Here is a 13837-nt window from a genome sequence, read left to right on the forward strand (position 1 = left end):
TGGATATAAGTCTCTTCTTGGGTGTTATAAACATGTTCTAAAATTAGATTACAGTGATGTTTGCACAACTCTAAATATACTAAAAACCATTTATTTAAACAGGTAATCTGTAGGGCATATAATATATATGTGAATAATTTTATTTAAAATCACCAATGAAATGTCCAGAATGTCTAATATAGGCAAATAAAAATTTCTGGGAGGGCATGCCTTTATTCCCGGTCTAACTGGATTCTCTCAGGTAAAACTTCACTAAAAATGAGCTCACAATCTTTAATTACAAAGCAAATCATGAAATAATTTAACATAAAGGAGAATCAGCAAATATATCAAACAGAAGGGTTAAATCCTCAAGTTCTTAATTTTGGCTCTATCAGTTAGTCAACCTCTCTCAACCTGTTTAATGTGAACAATAATAATGCATATCCTATAGAATTTATTGTAAAGATTAAATGGATAATAGTAAGTCCAGCTTAGAAACTGGTGCCAGACACTGAGACATGCATGCTGTGTAAATATTAAGTATAATTAACTATCAACAAGAAAGAAAAAGAAAAGCATCTGGACTGAAAAATGGGGTTTGAAGCATAGACATAATAATTCACAACTGACACAGCCAAGGTTGAAACATATGGAGGGATATTTGACTTCATAGAAAAAGTTGCATGCACCTTAAATTTAAGAAGTTATGTTTCTTGTGTTTCTATCTGGTTGGCAAAGATTAAAATATGTTTTGTGTTTTACCAGAGGTTGATAAGGAGGGATGGCTATGGACTTTGTCACACATAGTTGGAGAGACTATGAATTGGAACAAACCCTTGTAATGAGCATTTGGACAAATTTATCAAAAAGTATTTTTATCATTAGGAAGTTTCCCATATTATTTTTCATCTCAGAGCCAAACATAAGAAAGATAAGTTTTCTTTAATGGAAATGATACAGAACATGTAGAGGTATTTAAATAAAAAGGAGATAACAGCATACTTTAGACTGGGTTATAACTTCCCAGTTTCCATAGGATCAGATCTGATACCAGTGCTCAGGAGGAAAGATTCACATTGAGTCTACCTTTAATTGAGGTATATAATTTTGAGATCCCTGGCTTGATGCATAAATCTAAATTTCAACTCCCATCTATGAGCAGGTCCAAGCCCTCCTTTCATGACCCTCTGGGGCATTAAATCCCAATCCTTATGTTACCAAGACCCTAACAACAGCCCCTCACATTCTTCCCTACCCCATGGCCCACCTTCCTAGGCTGCCACAGCATCCTATTTGCTCATTATCTGGATCTGTATTTAAAAGGTCAACTCCTGCCCTTGCAGGTTTTGCCCAGTGGACAGAGCGGCAGTCCATGGACTGAAGGGACCCGGGTTCAATTCTAGTCAAGGGCAAGTACCTTGGTTGCATGTTCCCTGGTCCTGGTCAGGATGCATGCAGGAGGCATATCTCTCTCACATCAATGTTTTCTCTCTGTCTCTCCCTCTCTCTTCCACTCCCTCTAAAAATCAATGGACAAATATCCTCAGGTGAGGATTAACAAAAATTAAAAATAAATAAATGAATGAATGAATGAATGAATGAATGAATAAATAAATAAATAAATAAAAGGACCTCTCCTATTATAGCTATGGTTTCTCAGGTTTGTATAGTTGCAGAGCTTTTCAATTCTCTAGCCCATCATAGGGCCAAAACTAAAAATCTGATTTTAAAATGATCTACACATTTGCCAAATCCTATAGTCCTATGGCTCTGAGAAGAACCCAGAATCATAAGCACCTAGAATTCTTGAATGAAAAGAAATATGAGAGAACAAAGGAATCCTGCATTCACCCAAACATTGGAAGCACTCCAGGTTTTCACCTCTATGGCTAGCTATGAAAAATCTTTCTATGCCATCTTTAGAAAACAACTATGCCATTTTAGACCTCATGTACACATACCTAGGACTAGTTACACTATTTGATATTGTCAGTTTAAAAGTTGGTGTTATCTAACAACTGTCCCTTCTCTAGTAGTTAGCATGCTGTCTCCTATAAATCTGTGTGTAGCTCCTAGAACTACCTCTCCCACCAGAGCATGTGCTCTGTGCATGCTTACTGAAAGAATTAGTGACTTTCTTTTTAGAAGTACATCTGATGGGGTGGTATGGCGAAAAGAGGAGAGAGGAAACAGGGGAGAGAGGGGAGAGAGGGGAGGGAGAGGAGAGAAGGAAGGAAAGAGAGGGGAGGGTCAGGAGAGAGGGGAGAGAAGAGAGGGAGGGAAGAAAGGGGAGAGGAGGAAGAGGAAAGGAGAGAATTTCTCCTTTGCAAATAGTGTGCTTTATATATGATGTGAAGACAAATGCTTCAGTGTAGTAGCAGAAACATCTGCTGGACACGCCTGCCTGGGTTATGTATTTTCTAGCTTTCTGACCTTCAGCAAGTTACTTCCCTTCACCAAGTATCAATTTTCCCCTACATGCCTTCCAGGATTGTTATGAGAATTGAGAATTGTAAATAATATCTCTAAAATACCTGGCCCATAGTAGGTTCTCAATAAATCATCACTGCTGCTATTATATCATAATATAAGAATCCTTTTCAAGTGTGAAGGTTAACTCCCTTATTGACTATGTTTTCCCAGTTTGGAACCTGGACAGTTGTTTTCTTTAAAATAGGACACAATGTGACTTCCTGTTACTAATTCTAATCCTGTGAAACACATACCATGATGGGTAATTATGCCAGTTAGGTCAAGACAAGATCGAGCTTGCATATTTCTTTAGACATCAAGTCAGCATGAAGCAACCTTCTTTAGTGTCATTTCCAAATCAAAGCCAGCAGCAAAAATACATATTGTGCCATAATGTTGATGCCTTGAGATTCTCTAATATGCAAGCCTATTTGATATGACAACACTTGACCACATCCACATTGGTTACTATGAAAACCTCAGGATGTCCTGATGAGCCCTTAGGGCATCAAGGGTGAGGGTATCTCACTGCCCTCTGTCTCTAATTGGACAGCATCTTGTGGAGACATTTTACCACATTACCACATTACTTTCATTTGGTGCGAAGAATGTGCTGGAAAAGCCAACAGAAAATGAAAACTAGCCAATTTGCAAAATTTTCTCATGCCTCTTCTATTTCCCAATGTATACTTTCATTGATCTCTTAGAGTCCTTGAGGCTGGAATGGAGAACAATAACCCTAGGCAATGGTATGCCCTTGGCAGTGTTTTTTCTTTAGCCTTCCCTAGTCCCCATGGGTCAGATTCGCGTGACTGAGCAGCACATCCACAGAAGAACCTCATCTATAACCCCTCTCTCTCCTTATTGAGAGGAAACCATGGAAAGGTGTGGTAGGGAGAATATCAGACTTGGAGTTCTACTACTTACAAGCTTAGGGGAAAAGGTAAATTATTTTATATCCCAGGCCTTCATTTCTCATCTATAAATTGGAATCAATGTCTAGCTTATGGGATTGATGTAGGGATCCCCTGAGAAAACAGATGTGAGAATAATTTATAAACGTTAAATCTGTATACATTGGGGGCTTTTTATTTTTGCCATTTTCATCAAGAGAAATGAACTACCACACATTCCATTATCTTTCAACCTAATACAATTTCTAACATTTTCTTAACTACATTGTGGGTACCAAGTTAGAAATGACTATAAACATGCACTGCAGAGAAAGAGAAAGAGGACAGAGAAGAAGAGGAAATGAGAAAGAGAGTGATTTATTCTAAGGAATTTGCTTAGTGAATATGGAGACAAGCTGATAGGCTGGGAATTCATGGAAGCGTGACATTGGTGTTAGAGTGTCAAATCCAAAGTCCACAGAACAGCAAGCTGGAAACTCAGGCAATCCTACGTATTCCTTCTACTTTGAAGAACCTAAGTCTTTATTCTTAAGGTCATTAACTGATTGGAGAAGGCCCATTCACATTATGGAGGGTAATTTGTATAATTGGAAGTCTAGTGATGTAAATGCTAATCACATCTAAAAAATACCTTCACAGGCATTCCCATCCAGATTAGTGTTGACCAAAAAAATGGGTGACCATGGTCTAGCCAAGGAGACACAGACAATAAACCATTACAATATCAAGTGCTGTAGAGGATTTCCAAGACTGGTAGTGGTTTAGAAACAAGAAGACTTAGGGAGCACAACATGACCTCTAGTTTCCAACATCTACAGGGCGGTTGTTCTCTGGGATTGGATTTTAGAGGTCACTGAGTGCCCAGTGATGACAGGAGGCCAATCTGGCTGAAAATAAGGAACAATGTTCTATCAGCTACATGTGTCGGATGTAGCTGTCTCAATGAAAGGTGGAAGGCTTCAAAATAAAGCTGACCTGTTGCAACCCATGAATGTTACACTGCAATGGGATGTTGCATCAGATGTGATAGCACCAGGTAGCATCCACAGTTCTCCTAAAATGTGGAACTGCATGATGGCAAACAGATATTCCACATCATCAAATTTTCAAATTGCAGTTCATATCTGCATTAGGTACTTTGTTTTATGAAACCTCAGTTTGCCTTCTTTCAAGAAGCATTTCATTGATTTAAGGTTTTGCTTTGCCCTGTTGGCATTTGTTAAATTTATCGGGGTAACATTTTTTCAAAGGTGCTGATTCCTATCTGACATAAGACTTATTTTAGGCTGACTATTTTCTCAATATTATGCTAGAATAAGGCTGAAGAAAATAAAAGATGGCATTATACTCCTGAATTTCTTTGGTATACTGATCATTTACAATTCAGCAATACAGTGGGGGGCAAAAGTAAGTTTACAGTTGTTCACATAGAAAATAATACAATAATTAGTAAATAATTATATAAGAATAAACTGTCTTGCATAATCACAAATATAAACCAACTTTTGACCCACCCTGTATAAGCTTAAAAATTGGAATTGGGATTGTAATTGCTGTAATCACATATCAAATCCACCAACTTAATTTATGATAAATTTATAAATATAATTATCTGCCCAAATATTTCAGCTTTCCTTAAATTTGATGATACAGTTTCTATTTTGTCTTCAATGCATTCTCTTCTCTTAGGCAAATTACCTCCTCTGTCTCAGTTTCCCTACCTGTAAAATCACTGTGTAGGAATTCTTGATCACTCAGATCTAGCTCTTACCTTTGGTGACACCAATTCTAAGTTACCTTGGAAATTCTTTTACAATTCTACTAAAGCTTAATATATGACATTGTTTAACATTCCTATGCTATCGAGGGTTTATCAATATTTCTGCTTATAAACAACCTTTTGGAATACTACAGCTTCTTCAAAAAGTGTTGGCTCAGTGCTCAATCCTGGCAACATAAAGAAATCCTGCTGTTTTTACTCTTAAAAAACATGTTCAATAGAACCTGCTATATGTTCCCCTCAATTAAAAGATACTTATAGGTGCAACTGTGTTCCTGGGTACTGATCCAATTAGAAAAAGAACTAAGTGCTCCCATGAGGTGACTTTCAATGCATCCACTCTCTTATCCCATACGTTTTGTCTTCTGCTGTGTATGTCCCTTTGTGAGGTTCATGTATTCTTATTATTTTCTAGGTTTTAAATTCTTTATTTCCAGGGTAGAATTACAAAGGAGGGAGCAATTGAAAACATCTGCTCTGCTTTCGGACCCTGGGCAGACGCCTTCATCACATGTCTTTCTGCTGCTGGATAATTAGGTACAACTAGAGGCAGAATTGTTGTTACCTTTGACTGGGATTCTCTTCTTGGAAATGCACCAGATGGAGCTCACTTTTCTCATCTACTGAACGGATGTGCCTGTCACTCACTCTGATTAGGTATGTCTATCCCACACGATTCAGGAGTGGCAGAAATCTTGATGAGTTGAACACTAAAGCCTCTGTTTGTTTTTCTAAAGCCTGGGCTGTCTTTGAGGCAATGTAGTGTGGATTTCATATATGCTGCCTAGGGAGGGGCTAGAAGAGAAAGGAGGAAAGAGCTGTTCCCATCATGAGTTCTCAAAGTGAAAGAAGGCTGTAGATGCTGGTCAGTCAAGGTTGCTGCATTAGAGTTAGGCTTGACAATTGTACCAACAGTTACTGAGAGTTGAGTCTATTGTCACAGATTGTCAGAGCTGGAAAGTCTGGAGATGCCTGGTCCAGAAATATTTGTAAATGGGTCAACATGGACCAGATGAATAGGTTAGTATAATATTACTGACAACATCTATCATTTTCGGATAATTTACTATGTTAGGTACCATGTAAAACGCTTCACAAAGACTCAGTTCTCATGAAAACTTTCAAAGTTTAGTACTATTTTTATTTATTTTCAGATGAGAACACAGGCTGTAAAGACTCAGGCCCCAGCCAGGTGGGTCAGTTGGTTGGAGCATTGTCCCATAGACCAATAGGTCATGGGTTCAATTCCTGGTCAGGGCACACACCTATGTGGCAGATTTGCTCCCCAGTAAAGGCATGTTTGAGAGGCAACCAATAAATATTTCTCTCTCATATCCATGTCTCTCTCTCTCTCTCTCTCTCTCTCTCTCTCTCAATCAATCAATAAAAAAACATATCCTTGGATGATAATTTTTTTAAAAAGTTAAGTCTCAGGGTCCCAACTCAAATTGATACCAAAATCTGTGCCCTTAAAGACTCTCTAAAAGCAGATTGGAAATAAACCTGGGTTGAAGAGCAGTTCCCTAATTGGCCTGAATTTGGGGTGAAATATCTCATTTCCTGCAGGAACAATTTTCTTACCTGTAAAGTGTAGATAGTAGTAACTGCTTCATAGGGTTGTTGTTGGAATTAAATCAATAACATATTGACATGCTGGTTTTACAATATGAAGAGTCCAAGTGTTCAGAAAATGGGTGGCAGTTTCCTTTTCCCGAGATATTCAAGTTGGACAGCTACTATGTTGATATTTAAAAGGGCATTGCTACTCTTCAAGTATGTGGGATGTGGTGGTGAATAAGATGACCTTTCTAATGCCTTCCAAGCTGGAGCTTTCATGATTCTGTGAGTCATTTGCTTAAGATGAAACGAGAATGCTATGCTTGCCTCTGAGCTCAGAAATCTTACTCCAATCTCAGAGTTGTCAGAGAAAGAGAAGGCATAAAGTATTGCCCAAATTTTTCTAATAAAAATATAAAATCTCAAATCTAAAAGCTTTCCATTTTTAACCATGTTTCAGTTCCTTAAATATACCCTTATAAAAACAAAGAAACAAACAAAAACAAACTCTTACCCTGGAAAATTAACTCCCTACTTGAAATTTCCTTAGAAAAGAAGCACAGATATAAAGAGGGAGCTGGAATGTAGATTAAATGTTGTTGATTCTCATCTGGGCCCTGACACTCTCTACCTGTGCGAATCCACTGTAGACCCTTACTGGGATATATATATATCCTATATAATAAAACCCTAATATAGATCTTAAAAATACATATAAAATACATATCTCCTATATATATACTATATATTATATTGATAAAAATATATAAATATATTATATACATAATATATATCTCCTATATAATAAAACCCTAATATGCAAATTAACCCAATAGCAGAATAACCAGTGAATGATCAGTTGCTATGATGTGCAGTAACCACAGGGGGCAGACACTCAATGCAGGAGTTGCCCCTGGTGGTCATTGTGCTTCCATGCTGCTCAGCCAGAAGCCAGGCTAGCTGCTCCTTAGCACTCCTGCCACTGCTACTGCCCTGGAGTGAGGTTCCCAGACTGAGAGAGGGCGCAGGCTGGGATAAGGAGCGCCCACACCCAAGTGCAAGAGTTTCTTGCACTGGGTCTCATGTGTGTGTGTGTGTGTGTGTGTGTGTGTGTGTGTGTCACACACACACACACACACACACACACACAATTTATTCATTTCAGAGAGGCGGGGAGAGGGAGAGATAGAACATCAATGATGGAAGAATCACTGATCAACTGCCTCCTGCACACTTCTTACTGGGGATTGAGCCCACAACCCAGGAATGTGCCCTGACCTGGAATCAAACTATGACCTTGTTCATAGGTGAATGCTCAACCATGCCAGCCAGGCAGTTTTCTCATCTTTTAAATAAGCAAGTTAACCTAGAACTAAGTGAACTCCTAGAGCCTATAAGGTAGAGGGTTAGTTAAAATGTTTGGGTGGTGGAATAACTGAAAATATTTTCAGCAAAATTCAAACTAGTAATACTTTTGAAAATCATTTGCTTTGGTGCCTTTTAAATACTTTTTTTGTGGGTCTTTTCCCCATGGTCGGCAAACTGCGGCTCATGAGTCACATGAGGCTCTTTGGTCCCTTGAATGTGGCTTTTCCACAAAATACCACGGCCTGGGAGAGTCTATTTTGAAGAAGTGGTGTTAGAAGAAGTTTAAGTTTAAAAATTTTGGCTCTCAAAAGAAATTTCAATCGTTGTACTGTTGATATTTGGTTCTGTTGACTAATTAGTTTGCTGACCACTGCCCTAAATAGTTATATAGCAACTTTGGAGGTACTTGTATAATGGGGTTTGAGAGCAAAGAAAAAATAAATGCGTTAGCAAGACATGGAAGAATGAAGCATTCAAAGATGCAAATTATAGGAGACAGAGATGATACTGAGAACAAAATCTTGCTAGGAACTCACAGAAACCTTGGAATCAGCTTTGGATTTGAGTGTAAGTCCTGGGGCTGAAATAAATATGATCACAATTTCAAGATTCAGAGAAGCCCTGCTGAAATTTCAGCTATAGTTCTGCACAAGGTGGTGGGTAAAATGATTCATAACTCGAATTCATTTCTTCTTGTTCTACATAGATGGTAGCTGCCATGTAACCATATGTACAGGTCTTGGATTTTCATTGGATTAAGCCCCTCCCAATGTGCCCAGCACTGTGTCATTTAATCCTTCAGAGCATCTAGCAGTGAAAGTGATCTAAGATGACAGCAGAGCTTATTGTTCTGTTCCCCAAAATCTTTCCCACGTCCATCCTAACCACTATAAAAGAGTGTCTGGAGTGTTGCATTCCACTGTGGTTGAAAGTTGCATCCGGGGTCTGTAGTATATTCCCCTTCCTCATGTTTCCATTACTCAGGGAACATTTTCAAAAGATGAGATCTGCTCAATTTTCAAATAGTTTCCAGAGGGATGTGGCAGAATGCCACTCATTTTGTTCACTTAAAATTAGACCAGAGTGAGGAATCCCAGTGTCCCGCTGGGAGCAGCTCTATACCGGTGGGAGTGGAGGAGGACAGACATGCCCATTTGCTACTGGAACACAACAAAGGCTCTCCATCCTTGCCTTGTCTTCCCAATGCCAGTAATTATCATTTCAACCATAGATCCTCTCTATGAGAACACAATATTCCTTCTGACCTCCCCCTTTCCTCTCCCACCTCACATTTCCATTTTGCATTCATTGGTATTAATTCTAGCAGAATTGGAGAGTACTTATTGGGAAAAATATATGGCACTGCAAATTCATGCCTGATTCCCTAGCCTCTAAGGAGTCAACTATAGATTATATTCGTTAAAGATTTAAAGTGTATCCATGTTGCATATAGGATGTAACCCTGGTATATCAGTCAGCTCAGGATGCCATTACAAAATACCATAGACTGGGTGGCTAAAGTTATATACATTTATTTTTTTTTCATGTTTCTATATGCTAAAAGTCAAAAATCAGGCTGCTAGCATGGTCAGGTGTCAGAATCTGGTGAGAGACATGTTCCTGGCTCACAAACAACTGCCTTGTCACTGACTCTTCACTGGGTAGAAAGGGAGAAGAGAGGTGGGGGGGAAGGGGGATCCTTTCCTATTCTAATAAGGCCACAGTCCTATCAGATTAGAGGTAATCATCTTCATTACCTCCCAAAAGACCTTGTCTCCAGATATAAGTACATTGAGGATTCAGGTTTTAACATACATTTTGGCTGGGTGGAGGGGAATATAATTCAGTCCTTAGCACAAGAATTTCCAAAATTTTCATTATTTAATATTTAAATTCCTCAATCTTTAGAGAGTGGTCCCAAAAGAGAAATTCAAATTGATCTCATAGTTCCCAGGGATTTGCATATCTATATTCTAGGAGAGAATTTGGAAAAATTCATCTGAAAAGGGTGCACTCAGTGATCTGATTTGTTCTTTTCATGTGCCCATTTTTGGGTTGGAAAAAATTCAATCTTTGGAAAGAGCAGATTAAGTTCTAATCTTAGGAATATTACTGATCTGCTTCATGACCTCAGCTTTTTCCATCTGTCACATGAGGCTTTCTTTCTGGAGTCTTCCCACTCTGATATCCTAGAGATCTGAGACAAATAGATTGGTATTTGTGTTCCTTCTGGCATAGAAACTTGCTCTCAAAATCCAAAGGATGCTCCAATTTAATCAGGTCTTTGTTTTCATTGTTCTCATGGCCAGGATAATAGAACAGAGATGACTTAGGCAGAATCCTGGAATCAGACTTTCTGGGGAGAAGTAGAAGATAGATACTGAGCCACAATCTAGAAGTAAAATTGGGAGCAGTTAGGTGAAAAGATTCACAGACCCTTGTTCCTCCATGTGTACCAGGTAGCTCTGCTAGGCACCAGAGGGGTGGATATGACACAGTGCTCTGCTGTCCAGGAGCCTTACTGTTGGGTGGGGATAACAAGATAAATATGAAAGTTACTGAACCTCAGTGTATCTAGCTGTGAAATGGAAACAAGGAAATGGTTTCCTACTTCTTCACAGGATAATGGGAATGCCCAGTAAAATAATGCATCAAAAATATCATTCATATGCAAGCTAAGTTAAAATTTTATAGGAGGTTGACTCTTCTAATTTATCTGGATTTCTCATCATTGAAAAAAGTATAAAAACCTTACTATATATGCCCTCAGAAAGTGTTTAAGGTGAAATTTTAGTAACTTTATTTTTTAGCGATTGTCTCTCATTCTTATAAACTAGTATTTATGTTGCTTTACTAATTGTCTACTCTTATTCTCTAGTTCTCTATTCCCTGCAACTCACTAGTTACACACATTAAAAATCAGGGCTTAGTATATATACTTGCACATTTATTTAAAAAGGAGCATAGGAAAGTAAATTATAAACTAATGAGACTGACTGCCTAAAGGGTAGGTAGAAAAAAATAAGATCATGGAAATGGGCTGGAAGGAATGAAGGACAAATGACATGTCCTTGAGCATATCTCTATGTAAAATTATGACTTTTAGTATATCACATACCAAATACATACAAACATACATACTAGGGCTTGTGAGGGAGGTAACTCTAAAGTGGAATAGAAAAAGTAACAAATGAACCAATTGAATTAAAGGTAAATGAGCCCTAGCCACTTTGGCTCAGTTTATAGAGCATCGGACGTGAAGGGTCCTGGGTTTGATTCTGATCAAGGGCACATGCCCGAGTTGTGGGCTCCATCCCCAGTAGGGGGCATGTAGAAGGAAGCCAATCAATGATTCTCTATCATCACTGATGTTTCTATCTCTCTCTCTTTCCTTCTCTGAAATCAATAAAAATATATATTTTTAAAAAGTATCAGACATAATATATAAGGGGATGAGGAAGGTAAGAACTAACTAAATAATTTTGAAAGACAATATTTTGACTATAAATTATAAAGGTAATAACAAAAAGAACTAGTATACACAATACTATAGAATGTACCAAAAATGACACAGACATGTGAAAAGAACATAGGAACTAACTGGGAGGCGCTTCCAATAGCTAATTTCATGACAAAATAAAACCAGTATTAACTTTACATTGGTAAACCAGGCAGAAACAACTTGAACCAATGATCAAATGCAACATGGACAGCCATGAAACACGAAGATACCATTACCGCTAACATGATGTAATGAGATGGAGAAAGAATCACTTTTCTAATATTCTTGCTAAAAATACAGGATCTAAATTAACTTATGAGGAAAGAACTAATGATAGACATTTTACCACGTGACTGGCCCATATTCTTCCAAAGTGTCACAGTAGTAAATAACAAAACAAACAAAAAGACAGAAAAGTTATCCCAAATTAGGAAAGACTAAAAGGCACAACTAAAAGAAACACATAATCAATTCAGGTTGAATCCTGGGCCTGAGAAAAGACATCTGTGAAACCATTGGAAAACTTCATATAAAATTGGTAGGCTCACAGAATATACTGAATAGAATGGTAGCCATGTTATTTTGATAATTTTGGTCATTTTGCCATCCTTATGGAAGATGTTAATATCTGCAAGTCTGCTGAAAGCTATACAGGAATATTTTGTGCTACTTTTTCAACTTTTTTGTAACTCTAATTTTTTTTTTTTCAAATTTAAAAAAGAAATAGATGCTTCATTCATGCTTCCAAGTCCCTGAAGTTAGAAAAAAGTAGTCATCATGTGTTGCCAGAATCCTGAGAGAGTATTTTGTGGTCCCTACAATTCAGTGGGATTATCTGCCTGACCTCTTCAATAGTCTAGAAATAATAAATTCAAGCTCAGAATCTTGGGATAAAAACAACAAAACAGCAACATACACTGTGCCAGGTTTTGTGCTGGCCACACTGTGTGCATCTCTGTGTTACTCATAATTTTGCATCATGTTCTTTTCATGCCCTCTACCTTGTACCATAATTTTAATTCTGTTTTATAGAAAGAAGTCCAACCAGTCCATTCCTCCTCTGGACTCAGAGTGCAAACAGATTAATTGAACATTGCTGTTTTTCTTCTCCCTTCGACGGTAAAAGTCATTTTCCATTTCTTCAGGCAGGCGAGAGTCATCACCCTCCAGGTAATGAGGAACATTCCTCTGAACTTTATTTTTTTACATGCTATAAAATTAATTAGAGTTTTGTTTTATTTCAGGATCGAGGCAGGGATAATAGAGGAAGAGAAATGCATTTGGGCAAAAGAGTAAATAATATATAGGGCGGGGCAGAAGTAGGTTACATTTGCATGAAAAATAATACAATAATTAATAAATGATAATACAAGAATAAACTCTGTGTTTTGCATACTCACAACTGTAAACCCACTTTTGCCCCACCCTCTACAAACCTATATGATGTTTTGAAAGGTTTGCAGAAACCAGGTAAATACTTGATGATGCTCTGTAGTATCTAGTCCTTTCCCATGAAATGATCATTTGCCAAAATGAACTCTAAGTGATCCCCTCTATTCCCCACCCCCCCGACACAACCTGTTTATTGAGAATCTCACAGATAAGAGATTTATCAAGTTGCCATTTTTCCATTCAGAGAGTCCTGAAAGGCAGACCCATTTACCCCTTCCCTCATTCCTAAGCCCACTCCCTTTGCCTTAATTTTCCCACATTTTCTCACATATAATCTTATGTACCTGGCCTCCCTGCCCAGGTCTTCCTGACCTACTGCCTCCTACAGAGCATTTTCTACTGGAATCTAACTGTGCCCTACTCAGCAAAACAAGTCTGCTTGGTCCTCAATAGCCCACATGGCTTACCCTGTCCTACAAGGTCTTCTGAGATCTGGTTTCTGACCTTACTGTCACTAGACACTACAGCTACACTGGGAACCACTGTAGTATAAATGACGCCCTCTACTAGTGTAGTTATGTAGTGTACAGCCTTTATATCTTATAACTGTGTAAGATGAGGCAGAAATATTTTCCACTTCCACATTCTTATATATTAATAAGGCTGTGTGCAAAGAAAATATTGATGAGAGAAAGTAGCAAGTTGAACAGTTGAGGCTTAGAGACACAGCTGCTGCACTCAGATTTGCCAGGCTCCAATTTGAATTTAGTCTACAGAGTGATAAGGAATCCATGGGGCAGGCTGATGGAAAAGCAAACTTGATTAGAAAATGGGGTTGAGATTAGAAACTTGGGTTTAAGATTTGTCAAC

The sequence above is a fragment of the Pipistrellus hanaki genome, assembly GCF_964339955.1.
Source record: "Pipistrellus hanaki genome assembly, chromosome: 11".
Classification (NCBI taxonomy): Eukaryota; Metazoa; Chordata; class Mammalia; order Chiroptera; family Vespertilionidae; genus Pipistrellus; species Pipistrellus hanaki.